The 19,340-nt window shown below is 42.2% G+C and overlaps 2 protein-coding genes across 29 annotated transcripts in view; one reads left to right on the top strand and one right to left on the bottom strand.

Annotated features, from left to right (window-relative positions):
* The window catches only part of QTRT2 (queuine tRNA-ribosyltransferase accessory subunit 2), a 179,659-nt gene that overhangs the window by 6,538 nt on the left and 153,781 nt on the right, over positions 1-19,340 (bottom strand). The gene's annotated exons all lie outside the window — the stretch shown is intronic.
* ZBTB20 (zinc finger and BTB domain containing 20) overlaps positions 1-19,340 on the top strand; it is a 520,201-nt gene that overhangs the window by 433,188 nt on the left and 67,673 nt on the right. The window lies entirely within an intron of this gene.

The following is a 19,340-nucleotide window of genomic DNA, read 5'->3' as shown; positions in this document are numbered from 1 at the left end:
TGCTGTTCTGTCAGAATGGGTATAATATGTTATTGGCAAGTTGTCCAAGTTAACAGCCTACCCACCATGTTCTGCACTGACTGCAGATTCCAAACCAAGCCGAAAGACAGCACCACGAAGAGTACATTGCAGCAATCCTGTCATGAAATTACCAGTGCGTGGATCATTTTGGCCAAGAACAGCCATAGGTGATGTAGCGGCCAGAGTTGGTTAAGGTTACTTTGCCTCTGTCAACAATAATAGATCTAGAAGTACCTCCAAACTATGTGCCTGTTCCTAATGGGGGTGTGCAGCCCCATCTAGAACAGTTTTCCACCCATCCACCCATGGGCAGCTGGGTTCTACAGTAGGCTCGCAACTTGGTGGGGGTTCTGTTCTGGTCACTGCTAAAGCCAAAATCGTGTATTGTCAATGGCGGACAGGATTGCCAAATTCATTTTTCCTGGATCCTGCCCCTTTGTGATTTCTTTTTTCTTTTTTGCCACACCCATTAAGCTTAATGTGCACAAGTTAAATGCACATAGATTGCAGGGTTACTGTGGTTGTTGTGGACCTCTGGATCCAATGTCGGTTTCTTGAGGAGCGGGCAAACAACTACCTCCCTAAGGACACCAGGCTCCCACCTCTCCCACAAGGGCACATTAACCACACATTGGACTCGCCTTGCCAATTCTATCTGGCTTGCTCAGTAATTCATGTGAGTGATAATTAGGGAGCTGCAGCTTCCAGCGCTGCCTCAAGGGCAGCCTCACATGGAGTGCATTGCTGTAAAAACTATCAGTGGCTACTAGCCCCAATGGCTATATTCTATTCCACTTGTGGAATCAGCATGTTTCTGAATACGGGGAATCACAGGTGGGGAGAGTGCTAAGGTTTTCTGCTTATGGGCTTCTGTTCTGGTTGGCCACCTGTGGGAACAGTGTTGGAATAGATGGGCTCTTCTTGTGCGCTTCTGAGTGCTGTTAGGTATTCCTCTTTAGGGTGAATTTTGTGCAGAACACAAGATTTTGGCTGTCTAGTTAAGTGATTTATTTTACAGTCATACCTCTGGTTTACGTTCACTGCGGGTTGCGTACACCACAGGATACGAACGCGCCGACCCCGGAAGTACCGGAACGGCACAGAAGCGCCGAATGACGTCACACACATGTTCAGAAGCGCCGAATCGCGCACCGAGCATGCACAGATTCGGCGCTTCAGGTTGCGCACTGCTCAGGTTGCGAATGGGGCTCCAGAACAGATCCCGTTCGCATCCAGAGGTACCACTGTATTTAAATTTTGTTTCTTAGTTTGTGTTGCTTCTAGTACTAGGACTCACCAAAGGGCGCAGGACTCCTATATGCCTAGATTTGTGTTGATTATTATTGTTATTCGCCTGTTTCCACATTTCTTTTCTCAAGCTTACAAGTTGATTTTGTGTGCACATGAAGCTTGCTTCTTGGGAAAATTCAACTGGAAACTGCAGGAAAGAGCAACCTCTGGCATTTTTTACTATTGGACTTCCTCCTGTTGGACCAAGGGGATTATTATCTGTTCTGAATTGGCATCTAATATGTTGAGGAAGACAAGCAACAGATAAGACGAAGGGACCCAGCTGTTTTCATCTAGCCATGGAGAGAGATGTACAGTATTGCCCCAGGCCAAGCAGGAAAAACATTTTTTAACTAATTGGTTACATTTGGCTTTTATTTTTAGATATAGTGTTGTGGTAACAATAATACCAGCATTTGGTATTTTTCAAAGTATGTTGCAAATTCTGTTAAACTGTCTTTGTTTAAATCCCTTTCTGTTCTCATTGAAAGGATTGCCTTTCTGGCAAGAGTAGCAGCACTTTAGAACACTCATATCATTTTGTAGTGTTAAATGAAAATATATATGGATAAAAATGAAAAATAGAAATCAGGTTGACTGATCATTTTACTTCTTTATGCTCATTGCTTTATAGTAGAATATAATCTGTCTTAAAGTTTCATACCCAGAAGAGAAAGATTCCTGCTATTGATTACTAACAGGGCAAGCATTTTCCTTTGACAGGATACCTGTGTTTCTGTCCAGTTCTCCAATAGTCTCAAACCTTTGCCAGTTCTGCTTTTCTAAACTGCACTTTGAAAAATATTCAACTGAAATTAGAGTGGCTGCTCTAAAGATTTCTCATATCTGAAAGAGAATATTATATAACAGTTAGCCAGGATTTGTCATTTATGAAGGCACTTATGCTTCCATAAATAATCACATTAATTGAAAATGCAATGCTGCTTCCTGTTTTCCAAGGGATGTCTGGAATTCTAGTGGTATTTCATGTAAGGTTGTTGAAGAAGTTTGCATACTTTGTGTTTCTTGTAGCTTGAAATGGGGAGAATGTACAGTCATGCCTAGTCTATAAGATTGATTTGTAACCAACAAAGGAAATTTCTACTTATGAGACACAAATCAATGTAACCAGGCTGTGAAAGTGCAGAGATGTGAGATAATTATTTGATCATTAGTCTTTCTTGGAAATTATTTGATCATTAGTCTTTCTTGGAAAAGAAGGGGGACCAAATTCTTACCTCATTTGCATGGATACTTTTCTACTAAAATCAATTGGACATATGCCTACATATCTGAGAAGAGAATTTAGCTCTGATTCTAGGACTGGCATCCCCAAACTGCAGCCCTCAAGATGTTTTGGCCAACAACTCCCATGATCCCTAGCTAACAGGACCAGTGGTCAGGGAAGATTGGAATTGTAGTCCAAAACATCTGGAGGGCCGAAGTTTGGGGGTGCCTGTTCTAGGAGATTGCAAAATAATAGAAAAGGGCTGCACTGACTTCAGTTTTGTGCAGTCTACTTTTACTTTTTCTGGACTCACCAAGGGTTATTCACATGTTCCAAGTGTACAAAGCAAGAGATCGTTGCCAAGTTTTCTTAAAATTTAAGACATAGGTAATCTGTGTTATGTTGTCCTGATTATGTACTCTTGCTTAACAAAATGAGGAATGCTTTGCCATCTCAGAGCAGGGCACAGGTCACATGGAACCATGACACTAGGTGGTCAGATGGAAATTGATCATTGGTCCGCCATTTGTACTGAATAAAAAGTTCAGCATTTTCTGGGGGAAAGTTCAGTAAACTATGTGTGAGGCGTTGTTTGATCTCAGATATGAGCCCGTGTTACTTCATAATTGTTGGTGCCATAGTGTGTCTGTTCTCTAAACATAGAATTCTTTCATTTTATGAAGAAAATAATTTAATATACATTCCTAGCCAATGTAGGTTTTATATTTGCTTGGTTCAAATTTAAATCAATTTAATCCTCAAGTGTGTAAAATTCCTTACAATTCTTTCTAATCTGATCTGGAAATATTATTTAATGCCTAAAGGCTTGTTTTCACATGTGACTATATCAATTCTATTCATTTCATATGTTTCTTTTTGTGTTTGCTTTACCTTTCTGTGCATTCCTGTAGCTAGGTATGTCAACATAGGTGCATTTGTTCAAAAATTCCTCAATTTGTTCCACTACCTTTCCTTTAAGAAAATTATTGCTATTGCAATGGTTCATCAGAAGAAGAAAAATATACAATTCCTTTAAAATACTTCCAAAATATCAGTATAATCCCCACACTTAATTTTTGTTATGTATTTCTCACATTGCTTGTTTTTAACTAATCTAGTGGATTAGTTAGGAGGAAGATGGACATATGTGGCTTAATTATTTAATATTTACGTGGACAGGTTTGGTTCGGTTGTGGCAAGTTTAGTCTTCTTCTATACCAGTTCATGGATCAGTTTAGGTGCATGCTAATAGGTTAACAAGGCTGGCACAAACCAGGCCTCCTTATTTCACCTAGATTTTTAAACAAATAATAGCAGTTTCTTGAAGCAATTGTGCTCACATCCAGCTCAGTTAAAATTACTGCTGTATATATATTATATACCAGTCATACTGTTTTCATTATCTTCTCTTCTCTTCTCTTCTCTTCTGTCTCTTTCCCTCTCTCATGGTTGGTGAATGTTAGAACTGAGACAGAGCTATCCAAAGCACTTGCTCACAAGTGTCAAACACAGAGCGTATTTACCCCTGGGTAAGCTTTGTGTCATGAACTTTTAAGTTAAGAGTCTTTGTGTCAAGAATTGCTGTTATATAATACATGTTGTCGTCTGGAGTGAGGCACAGTTGTGCATATTTATCTGGTTTACTTTGCAGTGCGTCATTTCAAATGGCGGAAAACATAGTACAGGAAATTGTGTACTTATTTTCGTGACTTATGCAACTCCCAAGTAGAATATGTTCTTGACACCAGATGGTAAAGCAGAGTAAGTTGCAAGTTTCGTTTTCCAGATGCAGTGATGTTTCTTGTCTACTTGAAGTCAGTTCAGTCGGCTTTGCAAACTTTCGTCCAAAGTTTTGTTTTGACTTATTGCTGTGCAGCTTTCAAGACTACTTGCAGAACTCGCAACTGAAGCAAGAAATAGAGGATCCTAGGTTGGGGCTGAATTAAAGATTACACTATATATGTTGTAGTGCAGAGCCGGAGCACCTCCTGCCATGCTACTATCTAATGTAATTAATTAGAATGCTGCCATGGAGAAAGCTGTGGGCCTCATTAAAATTTCCCCACATCTAAGAACACATGTTTAGAACAGGATGGCATTTCCTTTTTCATATGATAGGAAAGCTATATTTTAGGGGTTGTTTTTTTATTTAAAAAAAGTAATTGGAACAGAATAATTGTATGCAGAAAAGAGGAAAGGATGTCTGTGTCCCTGTCTCCATGCTATCTCTTTCTGGTTCTGCGATTTTAGGTATTGGGACTTTGCAGCCCTTTAAATTAGCCCAAAATGTTACTATGAGGCTCAGACGCTGCATTTCATTCTGGTTGCAGACAAGTTGTTGAATTTTAAAAAAATTCAGTACAGTACAAAAAAGTTCAACAACTTTGTCCGGATTTTCAGTTTGGCGAACATGGCAACTCTACCATAGTAAATAAACAAAAGAGCTATGTGCACCCATAATATTATTCAATAGAAGACTTCCAGCTCTGTGAAAAAGAATGTACATATCAGTATATAAGAGAAACAATTTGAACAAAAAAAATGCTGTGTTACAGGTGTGAGCTACTTTCAACTCAACTTTGTTTGAAAAGCAGCATACGTATATTAAATCAACTCAAAAAAAAAGAACTGTCATGTTTTCAAGAGTTCTGCATTAATTTAGAGCAGGCTTCCTCAAACTCGGCCCTCCAGATGTTTTGAGACTACAGTTCCCATCATCCCTGACCACTGGTCCTGCTAGCTAGGGATCATGGGAGTTGTAGGCCAAAAACATCTGGAGGGCCAAGTTTGAGGAAGCCTGATTTAGAGACTGATTGTGCAGTACTGTGTATGTTTCCTCAAAGGTAAATCTTACTTGTGAATAAGCCCCGCTGTATTCACAGGCTTGACTTATTCAATGCACAGGAATTGCACACAGTTTGACAGTGTGGAGGTAGCATTAGTTAAGTAACTTGGAGACCTTTGTGTAGCAAGTGACTAACAAGTAGTCTTCTTATTCATCTTCTTTTTTAAAATTCCCCATAGCTCAAAATATGATAGTATATAGTCTTATCCTTTGCTTCCGCGGAGTGTAAGGCAGAGCTATAAAAATGTTACCATTACTTTCTTCGGTGAGGCATTGAAAGTCATATGAGACAGCATATGCAGTATGTATGTCTGGGAGGAAGGCAGATTTTGTACCTGAGAATGTCTTGCTATTATTAGATGTTCAGTTACCAGGGGGTATGTAAGACAACTGAAGCTCTGTTTTTAACAGAGACATTATTCATGCTACTTGTAACAGTAACCACCTCCAAATGAAACACAGACAAAAGTCTGGAGAAATCAATGTCAGCGGAGTACAGCCATTCTCCTGATACCTTCTGCCTCTCATGTAGAGCTCTCGGGTTATTGAGACTGGAGATTACTTCTAATTCTGGATCTCTTGAAGTCTTCAAAACTCAATAAAATGATGCATCTCTCAGTGGCTTTCTGTTGGAGAGATTCTGTCTGCAGGAGCTGCAGCTGTAGATTGAAGTCAGTTCTTTTAACATTAGTCCTTTGTTACAAAAAGTGAGGCTGAAGCGGAATTATCAATGCTGGGTGATACCCAACTAATACATACGTAGCGTAGACACATGCTTTTCAGTGGGTCTGCTCTACTCTGAGTATGACAGATCTCCACTGTCGGAGGCAGTATGTTTCTGAATACCAGTTGTTGGAAACCATAGGAGGGGATAGGGCTCTTGTGTACAAGTCCTCCTTGTGAGATTCCCAAAGACATCTGGTTGGCCACTGTAAGAACAGGATGCTGGGCCCTATGGGCCACTGGCCTGATCCAGCAGGCTTTTCTTATATTACCAATTGTGTATTTTCACAGTTAGTGCTGTAGGCAGAATAACAAGTAACTCTTCTATAGTTAGTCTATTTTATATACCTTTGCTAACAGCCGTTTATATCTGGAGTAGCTTTGAACCTCCTTCACAATAAAGTTGTTTATAACGTCTACAGCAGTGAATTTTTCTAGTCAGTACCCCGGAATATTTCCCTGTAATTAACCTGGTTGAAATGTGAGGTTTAGATTATAGTGACCTGTTAGATCTACACAGCAAGTGAATTTGCACCTAACTCGATATAAAGATCTACACTGGGATCTGCTGCCTGTGGTGGTCACTTCACCTTGCCTCATGGTATGGTAATGAAAAGTTGTATGATGTGAAGCAACAGGTTCTTCTTCACTCCTAACAGTGGATCCTGAGAATAAAGAGAAGCTTTGCTAGGCATACAAGAATGTCATTTTGCATAAAATTTGCATATACTAATTATATATATGTTGATGTAATGTAAGTTGGATTGTGAACAACAATCCAATTCACAATAATGCGAATAACAACTGATAATTTCTCCAGGAAGAGGAAATTGTGCAGATTTCCTGGTAAATATATATAGTCCCCAACAGGCTTTGGGGAATGTGCATATCTCAACTTTATTTTGTATAATCATTGGGCTGTATCTTCTGGTTAATAGGTCTGTAGGTCTTGAGAACTGTGCATATGCCACAATTGTTTTGTACATTCTCTGGGTGAAACACTTGGAGTACTTCAAAATAATCTGCTGATAATTTCCATCCACCTCTTATGCAATGAAGATAATATCTATGTAACCTCAGAGAATATGCAGAAAGCAGCATTATATGAAGGAATTTTGTATTGACCGCTTGACATATTTTCTCTGCAAGTTATGTTGAGGAATAGTAATAAATAACCAGGAGCACCCAGCAGGGAGGGTGTGCTTTCAGTTCATACAGTTCAGTGGTAGCAAATAGTTTGTAAACTATTTGCTGAATACTGGAGCTAAGGGCCAAATTACATGGTGTGTGGGTATGGGTGCGAGCACGCACACATGCATGCACATGCACGCTTAAGCTGGCAACTTTCATTGGAAAAGTAGCCACGTGAAGCACTAAACTGGAATGTGCTCCTGATCCAGATCAGGGCCCCCGCATGGTTCCCACCAAAACTGCTTCCCTGGCTGCTACTTTGCCCCAAAGCGCAGGTGCTACAATCAGCACCTTTAGGAGCAAATAGCAGACATGGGGATCTTGTGGTTGTTGTTGGAAGAAAAAAATGGGCCTGGGGCCCCAATCTAGATTTGAAGCATGTTCTAGATGGGGGGCCCATAGTTGTTTTCCCTTTACAATTAAAATAGCACACATTTTAAAAAGCGTGGATAACATAATGTGTAGTTTGGCCCTAAGATGCTGTTGAAATTGAGATAGCAGCAAAGTATCAGTAAATTGAACTAGTTTTCAGAAAATAGACCTGTCATTTTCTTCTAATGTTGTTTTTTGTTGTTGTTTTCTGCTTCTTGAAAAATAATGTCCTCTTCTCATACTTCAGTTGACATATCTGTGATTTTGAACAGATTTGGAAAAATCACCAATATTTTGACAGGGTTCCTTGGCAATGAAATGTTCCTAAAACTCATTTGTCATAACTAGCCAAAGCAATGGATTGGATGGATACATTGTTGTGACACAGCCAATTTCTCCTCATTTTCACAATCTTTGGTGATTTTAGGTGGTGGCAACTCTCCTTCTAGTAGCAGCAGCTCTTTGTGGAATTTGTGCTATCTCTGCATGAAGAAGTTTCATTCTCTGCCTTTGGGACACTTTACCAAAATGCTCTCTCCGTATTAAAGCAGCTGCACATGGACCACAGCTCTGGATCAGCCAACAGGGACTGCAATCTATTGTCTGCCTCCTCAGCCAGAGGTGACTTAGAACTTCTCAGCTTATCTGAAGTGCGAATAAACTTCTTTTTTTAAGAAGAAGTAAAGAACCATTAGCTAGTCACTAGCTTCCCACCTCTGTCCGTCTCTTCTATCCTGGAGTCTCCGGTGGCAGAGGGGGTTCTGCGGGGTGGGGAGGTGGGAAAAGGTATAATTTTTAAAAGGACTGCCGCTTCTGTCTTCCTTCACCCAGGGGCCTTCTGGTGGCAGGGGGAGGCCTGGGGGTGGAGGGGGTGGGAAGGGTAGGAATCTATAAGAATGGTTAAGTTGTATACAAATGTTCAAGAATATGATATATGAAATTGCCAAAGAGGATTTAGAAGTGAAAATCAGATAGGGGGGGGGGGACTTGGGGAAGTCCACATAACAATGATTGAAATAGAAATAAGATAAAATTTGAAATTTTGTTTCCCCCCCCCCGTTTTGTGTTGTTTTAATATTGTTTGTGTCTTTGTTATCAATTTTATAAAAGGAATAAAAATATTTCAAAAAAAAAAGAGCTATTAGCTAGTCATTACTTGGGTCATATTTTCCTGCAAGGACGACAAACAGGAAGATTGAGTCTTAAACTAGAACCCTTCTCTGATCAACCAAACCCTCTGAATGATGAGTTATCTCAACATCTCAAGTAAAGAGCATATCATGCTCTTATGAATTCTTTTCTTCCAAGCCTATTGCTTAGTCCAACTGGCCTTGTTTACTAACAGTTGGACACATGCCACTTCAGTGCCTATTGCTATCTAGGCATCTCAAGTCATGTGCTGTTTCATCTTTGGACCTGGCCACTGATCCTGCCTGACCTGTTCATCCTTGGTGTCTTGGCCCTAATTCTTCTCCTGTTTGATATGCATTTGGATTAGGTCTGCCTTCCCTCCTGCAAGGACTGATTCCTCCGCCTTTTCACCCCTTCACCTACATTTATAAATGAATGCTCACCCAGCTATTGGAAATGCTTTAGTAACATTAATAACAGATTGCATCATAGGGGATTAAAGGAACTTGGAGAAGTGATCTCAGATTATCTGTCATAGTTTTCTTTTCTTTTTTTCTTTTTTTGGAAAATGAGTGAAGTGCCACAAGATGCAAGGCAGACAAATGTCCCCAACTTTTAAAAGGGAATGGGGAAGAGGATCCAGGCAACTACCCACTCGTCAGCTTGACATCCATACTTGGAAAGGTTCCAGGACAGATAATTAAGCAGCAAATCTGGGGGGGGGGGTTTGGGGGGCAGGACAGGATTGGGCAAAACACTGTGATCACAAAAAGCCAGCATAGGTTTCTCAAGAACAACTCGTGGCAGACCAACCTTATCCCTTTCAATTTTCAAACAATTACTAGCTGACCCGGCCACACATTGCTGTGGATTTTGGGGGGGGGGATTATAGATGTCATTTGTGTTTTGAATGGTAATGATTGCATAACTTGATTTTGGTTAGTGTTTTGATATAATATCATAGAATCATAGAATCATAGAATCATAGAGTTGGAAGAGACCACAAGGGCCATCCAGTCCAACCCCCTGCCAAGCAGGAAACACCATCAAAGCATTCCTGACAGATGGCTGTCAAGCCTCTGCTTAAAGACCTCCAAAGAAGGAGACTCCACCACACTCCTTGGCAGCAAATTCCACTGCCGAACAGCTCTTACTGTCAGGAAGTTCTTCCTAATGTTTAGGTGGAATTTTCTTTCTTGTAGTTTGAATCCGTTGCTCCGTGTCCGCTTCTCTGGAGCAGCAGAAAACAACCTTTCTCCCTCCTTTATATGACATCCTTTTATATATTTGAACATGGTTATCATATCACCCCTTAACCTTCTCTTCTCCAGGCTAAACATACCCAGCTCCCTAAGCCGTTCCTCATAAGGCATCGTTTCCAGGCCTTTGACCATTTTGGTTGCCCTCTTCTGGACACGTTCCAGCTTATCAGTATCCTTCTTGAACTGTGGTGCCCAGAACTGGACACAATACTCCAGGTGAGGTCTGACCAGAGCAGAATACAGTGGTACTATTACTTCCCTTGATCTAGATGCTATACTCCTATTGATGCAGCCCAGAATTGCATTGGCTTTTTTAGCTGCTGCATCACACTGCTGACTCATGTCAAGTTTGTGGTCAACCAAAACTCCTAGATCCTTTTCACATGTACTGCTCTCAAGCCAGGTGTCTCCCATCCTGTATCTGTGCCTTTCATTTTTTTTGCCCAAGTGTAGCACTTTACATTTCTCCTTGTTAAAATTCATCTTGTTTGCTTTGGCCCAGTTGTCTAATCTGTTAAGGTCATTCTGAAGTGTGATCCTGTCCTCTGGGGTGTTAGCCACCCCTCCCAACTTGGTGTCATCTGCAAACTTGCTCAGGATTCCCTCAAGCCCATCATCCAAGTCATTGATAAAGATGTTGAACAAGACTGGGCCCAAGACAGAACCCTGTGGCACCCCACTAGTCACTACTCTCCAGGATGAGGAGGAGCCATTGATGAGCACCCTTTGGGTTCGGTCAGTAATCCAGCTACAAATCCACTGAATGGTAGCATTGTCTAGCCCACATTTTACCAGCTTCTTTACAAGAATATCATGGGGCACCTTGTCAAAGGCCTTGCTGAAATCAAGATAGGCTACATCCACAGCGTTCCCTTCATCTACCAGGCTTGTAATTCTGTCAAAAAATGAGATCAGATTAGTCTGACATGACTTATTTTTCAGGAACCCATGCTGACTTTTAGTGATCACAGAGTTTCTTTCTAGGTGCTCACAGACTGTTTGCTTAATGATCTGCTCTAGAATCTTTCCTGGTATTGATGTCAGGCTGACTGGGCGGTAATTGTTTGGGTCCTCTCTTTTCCCCTTTTTGAAAATAGGGACAACATTTGCCCTCCTCCAGTCTGCTGGAACTTCGCCTGTTCTCCAGGAATTTTCAAAGATTATTGCCAGTGGTTCTGAAATCACCTCTGCCAGTTCTTTTAATACTCTTGGATGTAGTTCATCTGGCCCTGGAGACTTGAATACATCTAAACTAGCCAAGTATTCTTGTACTACCTCCTTACTTATTCTGGGCTGTGTTTCCCCTGCTGAATCATCTGCTCCATATTCTTCAGGTCGGGCGTTGTTTTCTTTCTTGGAGAAGACTGAGGCAAAGAAGGCATTGAGGAGTTCTGCCCTTTCTCTGTCCCCTGTTTGCATTTCACCATCTTCTCCTCTGAGTGACCCCACTGTTTCCTTGTTTTTCCTTTTGCTACGGACATACCCATAAAAGCCCTTTTTGTTGCTTTTAACCTCTCTGGCGAGCCTGAGAAATATGCTTTTCCGGATGTTTCAACTTTGTGCTTGTATTTATGGTTTTTATTTTTTGGTCTTCTTATGATTGTGCATTTTCGTTTGTTTGTTTTGGTAGTTTTATTTATGTTTTTAATTTTAAGAAGTGTGATTTCCCCCACCCTGTTCTGATTCATGACGTTTCCTGTCCCTTCCTCCCCCCACCCTCGGATAATCCCTGTGATTCCCCCTCTCCTGCATGCAGTTGTTACATATAGATAGATAGATAGATAGATAGATAGATAGATAGATAGATAGATGTGGCTTAATGGGTTTTTATGGTGGTTTTTTTAAAGAGGTTTGTTTATTAAGGTGGTATTTTATTTAGTTTTGTAGGGGTTTTTGTTTGTGGGTCAGAAGTGGGTAGGGTTTAAGATGTGTGTGTGGTGTATGTGTGTTGTGGTATATTTGTAGTGTGGGTAGTTGGTATGGTATGTAGTTTTAGAGATTTTGGTATGTATTGTTGTGTATTTTGTATTTTTTTGTGGATTGGTTTTTTTTAGTTGTTTTGTCCCTCTCCCCCCACCACCGCCCTCTCCCTCCCAGGCCTAGTGGGGGCCTGGTGGCCTGGCAGAGGACTAGGGGCCTACATAAAACAAAGGCCATTCTGCGGCCTGCGATCCGGGCACTCCCCCTCTCCCCCCCCGGGCCTAGTGGGGGCCTGGCAGGGGCCTAGGGGCCTACATAAAACAAAGGCCATACTGCGGCCAGCGATCTGGGTGCTCGCCCTCTCCCCCCCCCCGGGCCTAATGGGGGCCTAGCAGCCTGGCAGGGGCCTAGGGGTCTGGTAATGGCCACCTTGGTGGTTTCAGTTGCTTGGTTGATGGTGTCATTATTTGGCGCCGCCCTTCAGAGCTTTTGCTGGTGACAGCATGCAATCTGACTTTCTTTTGGATGCTGCTGGAGTCTTCAGAGCTTTTGCTGGTGACGTCTAATTTGGGCACCACTTTTTTTGCGTTTATTCACTATTTTAGGTGTGAAAGCTGTGCTTTTTTGGAATTTTTTTTATGCCAGATCCCTCACTGATGGGCATGGAACGTTGTGGCCAAATTTGTTACATTACAGTTCAGCGGTTACGGAGAAAGGCTGCTTCATCCGCGTGCGCAATGCCTACATTTATATATATATATATAGATTAGCCTTCTAGAATGACATAGATGCAGTATATCTGGATTTTAGCAAGACATTTGGCATGTTTTCCCCATGATATTCTTATCAGCAAACTGATAAAATGTGGACTTAATGATAGTACTGTTAGTTAGATTTGTGGATGGTTGATTAACCATACCATAATTATCAAACTGGAGAGAAGTGATGTGGAGTGTCATTAGATTCTGCCTTGGGTGCTCTTTAACATCTTTATTAATGGATAGAATGCCATGTCCTTAGAGGGCATAAAAAGTCCCAAGATTTGTCAGGGATTGATTTAACTTTATTAGTTAAACAAATGAAAAAGTGCTTCGAGTATGTCCTGTATGTGAGGCTGTGGAATTCATAACTCTTTCACTTTGTAATTTGCTCATTGTCGATCTTCTTTTTATTCAATGTATACTACCTGTGAGGCATGTTGATGGAAACCAGGAAGTGATTAATGCTCAGGGAGGTGTTTGGTTATTTTATATTTGGTTCAGTTGTATTTTACTTTCATTTATATTTGTCTACATAAAAATCAATAAAAATGAAATGAAGGGAATGAAGGGGGTGCTCATAAAATTTACGCATCACACCAAATTATGTGGGGGCTTAGAATACAGAAACTGAAACTCAAGATGGTCTTAACAGAATGGAGAACCTGGCCAGTACTAGAAATGATTCTCAACAGAGATAATGTAAAGTGTTGCATTTAGGTAGGAAGAATCAAATGCACAGACACAGGATGGGTGACACCTTGCTTGGTAACAGTACCCGCGACAAGGATCATGAATCAGCAGTGTGGTGTGGTAGCTAAAAAGTATAATGCAATTCTAGATTGCATCAACAGAAGTATAGGGTTATATGCAACTTAGCACTAAGGTCAACAGAGATTTCTCCTTGTGCAACGGAATGTTCTCCCCCTCTCCCATGCACCCTCTAAATCTGTTTTGAAGTCTCCAGAGCAGATTTGGGGAAGAGATGGATTGGGATTTTGTTGTGCTAGTGCTAATCCTTGCGCTAGCACAACTATTTTGCAGCTAATAATAATAATAATAATAATAATAATAATAATAATAATAATAATAATAATAATAATATAATATTTATACTCCACCCATCTGGCTGGGTTTCCCCAGCCACTCTGGGCGGCTTCCAACAGAAGTATTAAAATACAATAATCTATTAAACATTAAAAGCTTCCCTAAACAGGGCTGCCTTCAGATGTCCTCTAAAAGTCTGGTAGTTGTTTTTCTTTTTGACATCTGGTGGGAGGGCGTTCCACAGGGCAGGAGCCACTACCGAGAAGGCCCTCTGCCTGGTTCCCTGTAATTTGGCTTCTCGCAGCGAGGGAACCGCCAGAAGGCCCTCGGCACTGGACCTCAGTGTCCGGGCAGAACGATGGGGGTGGAGACACTCCTTCAGGTATACTGAACCGAGGCCATTTAGGGCTTTAAAGGCCAGCACCAACACTTTGAATTGTGCTCGGAAACGTACTGGGAGCTAATGTAGGTCTTTCAAGACCAGTGTTATGTGGTTTCGGCGGCCGCTCCCAGGCACCAGTATAGCTGCCGTATTCTGGATTAGTTGTGGTTTCCGGGTCACCTTCAATGGTAGCCCCACATAGAGTGCATTGCAGTAGTCCAAGCAAGAGATAACTAGACCATGCACCACTCTGGCAAGTAGGGCAGGTAGGGTCTCAGATGGAGCTGATAAACAGCTGCCCAGGACACAGAATTGACCTGCACCTCCATGGACAGTTACCCCATTCTGGACCAGGGAGGCCTCCGCACCCACCCACCTCCTGTCCCTCCAAAACAGTACTTCTGTCTTGTCAGGATTCAACCTCAATCTGTTAGCCGCCATCCATCCTCCAACCGCCTCCGGTCACTCACACAGGACCTTCTCCGCCTTCACTGGTTCTGGTTTGAAAGAAAGGTAGAGCTGGGTATCATCCGCATACTGATGAACACCCAGCCCAAACCCCCTGATGATCTCTTCCAGCGGCTGCATGTAGATGTTAAAAAGCATGGGGGATAGGACAGAACCCTGAGGCACCCCACAAGTGAGAGCCAAGGGGTCTGAACACTTCCCCCACCACCACTTTCTGAACAAGGCCCAGGAGGAAGGAGCAGAACCATTGTATAACAGTGCCCCCAGCTCCCAGCCTCTAGACGGTCCAGAAGGATGTTATGGTCGATGGTGTCAAAAGCCTCTGAGAGATCTAGCAGAACTAGGAAACAGCTCTCACCTTTGTCACTAGCCTGCTGGAGATCATCAACCAGTGCGACCAAGGCAGTTTCATTCCCATGATGAGGCCTGAACCCTGACTAGAAGGGATCCAAATGGTCCGCTTCTTCCAGGCGTGCCTGGAGTTGTTCAGCAACCACTTGCTTAGCCATCTTGCCCAAGAATGGAAGATTTGAGACTGGGCGATAGTTGGCCATATTGGCCGCATCTAAAGATGGTTTTTAAAGAAGCGGTTTAATAACCGCCTCTTTCAGCGGGTCTGGGAAGGCTCCCTCACAGAGAGAAGCATTCACCACCCCGTGAAGCCCATCGCCCAGCCCTTCCCAGCTAGCTTTTATTAGCCAGGATGGGCAAGGATCAAGGAGACAGGTGATTGGTTTCACTCGTCCAAGCAGCTTGTCCACATCCTCGGAGGTATCAGATTGGAATTGATCCCATGCAACTTGACTAGACAGGACTCTAGCACTCTCCCACCCCGGCCCTGCTCCCACGGTGGAGTCTACCTCTTCCCGAATCTGAGCAACTTTATCTGCAAAAAAACTCCTGCAAAATTATTGCAGGAGATCATGTGGCCCATACTGAGCCCCGATGGAGCAGGTGGTTCCACTAAATTGTGAACCACCTGGAAGAGTCTCCTGCTGCTGTTTTCTGCAGATGCAATAGAGGCGATGAAGAAAGTCTTCGCCACCGCCACATGGTAGGCTTGACATTGAGCTCTAACCCATGTCCGGTCAGCTTCAGAATGAGTTATCCGCCACCAGCGCTATAGCTGTCTCAGCGATTGTTTCATTGCCCTCAGATCCGTGGAAAAGTAAGTAAGGATAGTCACTCAAAAGAGTTATTGTGGCTTATTGAGGTCAATCTGTGACATGTGCATTGTAAAGGAAACATTGTTGCTCCTTTCCATCTAAATGCCTTGAACTCTGGGAATTCTTAGGCAGCTAACAAGTTATGGATCTTTACCTTTTATATTCCCAATTTCAGTAACAGTATCCTTTACATGGCTAGCCCCTATCAGGGCTACAGTCCTCGGAGCTCTCAGAACACAGTTTAATGGGCTACTGATTCTTCCAAGTGAGCTTTTAAATTCAGATCCATAGGTAGGCTATGCCTAATGCTAACCCTCCAGTGCTGATGGGGGCTAGCCATGTAAAGGATACTGTTACTGAAACTGGGAATATAAAAGGTAAAGATCCATAACTTTCTGAGCTAGCTAGTAAAGGTAAAGGGACCCCTGACCATTAGGTAGTACAGTCCTTCAAAATCAACTTTTTTAGGGAATAGAAAAACAATAATTTTCCAGAAGCTTCTGAATAAATACTCTGTCCCTTGTCCTTGTTTGACCTCTAGGAACTGAAAATTCATTTCATCGTGACAGAGTAGAAAGCTTACGTTTCTCAGTGCCAAATTTGAGCTGCAGTTGGTTGAGCAAGAACTACAACTTGAGCAAAGTGAAATTTTATAGGGTGTCAGATGAAAATGCAACAGAGAACTAGTTACAGATAAGTAAGAGAGACTGTGTGACAAACAATGGGAACACGATGTAGACTTTTACTGTATAAACATTCACTGCATTTCCAGATTTCAATAGAAGATTGCCCTTGGGAAAAGAAGGAAAATGTTTTTCTTTTACTTTTTTTGCAGAGGCCTCCAGGAATCTGCCCTATCCTTTAGCAAACTGCAGCAGCCTCCAGTCCAATTTGAATGGTCCACCTGGAAATTATTGCTCATTGAGAAATAAATGTTTGGTCTTTAGTAGTATTCTATAGTCTTTATGGTAGACAAAATGCTTGGGTCCACTTCTGGCAAACTTCAGTAGTTTCCTCACTCCTCTGCTACCTGTTTAATTTAATGATTTCCAAATTAGAAATTCTGCATTCATTGTTGCAGGTTCGTTGTGTTTGTCCACCACCACAAAAATGTCTTCTCAGTGCAAGGAACATAATTGGGTCATTAGATTATTCTTGGTGCAATTTCCATCCATATACGATTGGCTATGGCACCAAGCACAGTTTGCAAAACACCATAGTCCAGATATAGGGGACTAGTAAACCAATGGTGAGAAAACATCAGCTAATATTTTAGAGCACTGGGTAGGTAATAACAGAAGCATACAGTAGCTTTTTATGGGATTACATTTTCTTGTTTTTCTCAAAATTGGTTTCCACTTGTTTTCAGAGAGCTAATCCAAGCAGAGGTTTAGGATCAGAGTTCTCCTTATCCTAGATGGGCTACCTTCCCAGGTTGATGAACTCAATCTGCCCCCCCTTGGGGGCATTAGGGAAGGATTAGTACTTCTGTTGGGGGGCACGTCATGTTCCTTCTGGGGTAGCTTATACACCTTTGGTCTTCACCCTGCACTAAGCTCTCACCTGTGGCTCCTAGAAGCTGTCAGCATGCAACAGTGGCTACACCTCTGGAACGCCTTTGACTGGCTGGCTATACCAGGTGAGGTTAGCCAATGCATCTCAAACCATCGGTGAGTTAGGGACTTTCCCTGCATATAAAAACAGGCTCTGGTGGATTGAGCAGACAAGAACAATAATGAGTCCAGTGGTCAAGAAGACAGTTTCTGCATGTGCTGTAGAGGGAAGTGACGGGCAGCTAGAGCTCCCAGCTTGGCCATGCTTGCTAAGGCTGATGCAAGCTGTACTTCAACAACATCTGAAGGATTACAGGTTCCCACATCTGCTATAGAAGCTCTCTTGTCAATTGAATCAGTTTGCAAATACACCTCTTAATATATTTGCCTTTGTGGGTGCAGCATTTAGCAGAAGAGTTCTGCAGAAGATACTTACTGAATCTGTGGCATGATTGCTTCTGCCCTTTGGATTTATTCCTTTTGTGCATTTCCCCAGCCTGGGACTGCTTCCCCGCTCCTTCCCCTCCATGGCAGCAGGAGGAGGAGAAGCCAGCCACTGAAACTCCTCCCACTTTGAACATGGGGGGGGGCACCCTCTCCCCAAAAATATGGGGGGAAGGGCTTGGCCCCTAGGAGATGGCACACCTGATTGGCATATGACGTCTTTATTATTTTCTTTAGATTCTGTGTTAGGAGTTCCATTTTTGTAGGATATGACAGTCTTTTCCAGAATTGGTTTGGGAATGAATGTTTCTAAGAGGAGGTGCTATCCTAATAATAAAGACTGCCACACCCAGCCATAATCACCGAGAACATGAAATTTCAAATTTCCTTTTCTCTTGACTCCATCTGCCAATCAGACAAGGTGAGGGATAACTTCAACTCATTTGTTTAAAAAGTTTGAAAAGATATTTTCTTTCAGTAGATATCTCACAGAGATGTTCTTTCAGTAAAGAAATATCAGAGGTGGGGAAGGAAACACTGGTGATATGCTGATTTGTTAGAATTTATATCTGCAGGAAAGAGAACTCTGAAAGAAACAAAATTTAGATACTTTCCACCGTGTATGTACGGTGTGAGGTGCAGGGTAGATGTACCTTCTGCTTATGTGCATTGTAAGTAATAGGATATGACAGACCATATCAGAGAAGAGGTGCTGATTAATGAGCAGCTCAGGAAAGGAGGTCAACAAGTGATGAAGGGTCACAATCCAATTTATGAAAGGGGGAAAGAGGAGAATCAAAGCATTAGTATGAGGAGTTAAGTAGAAAGGCCATTAATCAGCATTGCCTTTATAAAATACCAAAACGTTTTTGCTGACTTTATTCCCTTTGCAAGCCAACACCGCATATGAAAATATGAGCATATAAAACTTCATCTTCAAGGACCTCAGTGCTATTTAAAAGAGAACATCTATTATGAAAAGTAGAGAAATTATTATAGCCATACCTCGGGTTACAGCCGCTTCAGGTTGCGTCTTTTTGGGTTGCACTCCGCGCCGAACCCGGAAGTACCGGAACGGGTTACTTCCGGGTTTCGGTGCTCACACATGCGCAGAAGCACCAAATCACAACCTGTGTTTGCGCAGACACGGCTTGAAAACTCTGCGGGTTGCGAACATGCCTCCTGCACGGATCACATTCGCAACCCGAGCATCCACTGTATTGTATTTTTAGCAGTTATCCTTGCTGGAACCACACATGAATGATTGTATACCTCGTTGATAAGAGATTCAGAATTTATACAAGAATATCTGCACATGTTTTCACTTCTGTTTAAAAGGCAAGGGTTCTTTGGTGTCAGGCTCTTCTTAACTCATTCATGGTATGGAAGGTAACTAGAACAGGTTCAAGCCCTGGCATCTCCAATTAAAAGAATAATATACGGTAGCAGGCATTGTTAAAGACCTCTGCAGAAACCCTGCAGAGCTACTGCAAGTCAGAGTAGACAATACTGCACTAGATAGACAAAGCATAAGTCAGC

Source organism: Zootoca vivipara, chromosome 4 (genome assembly GCF_965207765.1).
Source record: "Zootoca vivipara chromosome 4, rZooViv2.hap1.1, whole genome shotgun sequence".
Classification (NCBI taxonomy): Eukaryota; Metazoa; Chordata; class Lepidosauria; order Squamata; family Lacertidae; genus Zootoca; species Zootoca vivipara.
Note: the sequence above shows the minus strand (reverse complement) of the source record. Positions and strands in the feature narration are given on the sequence as shown.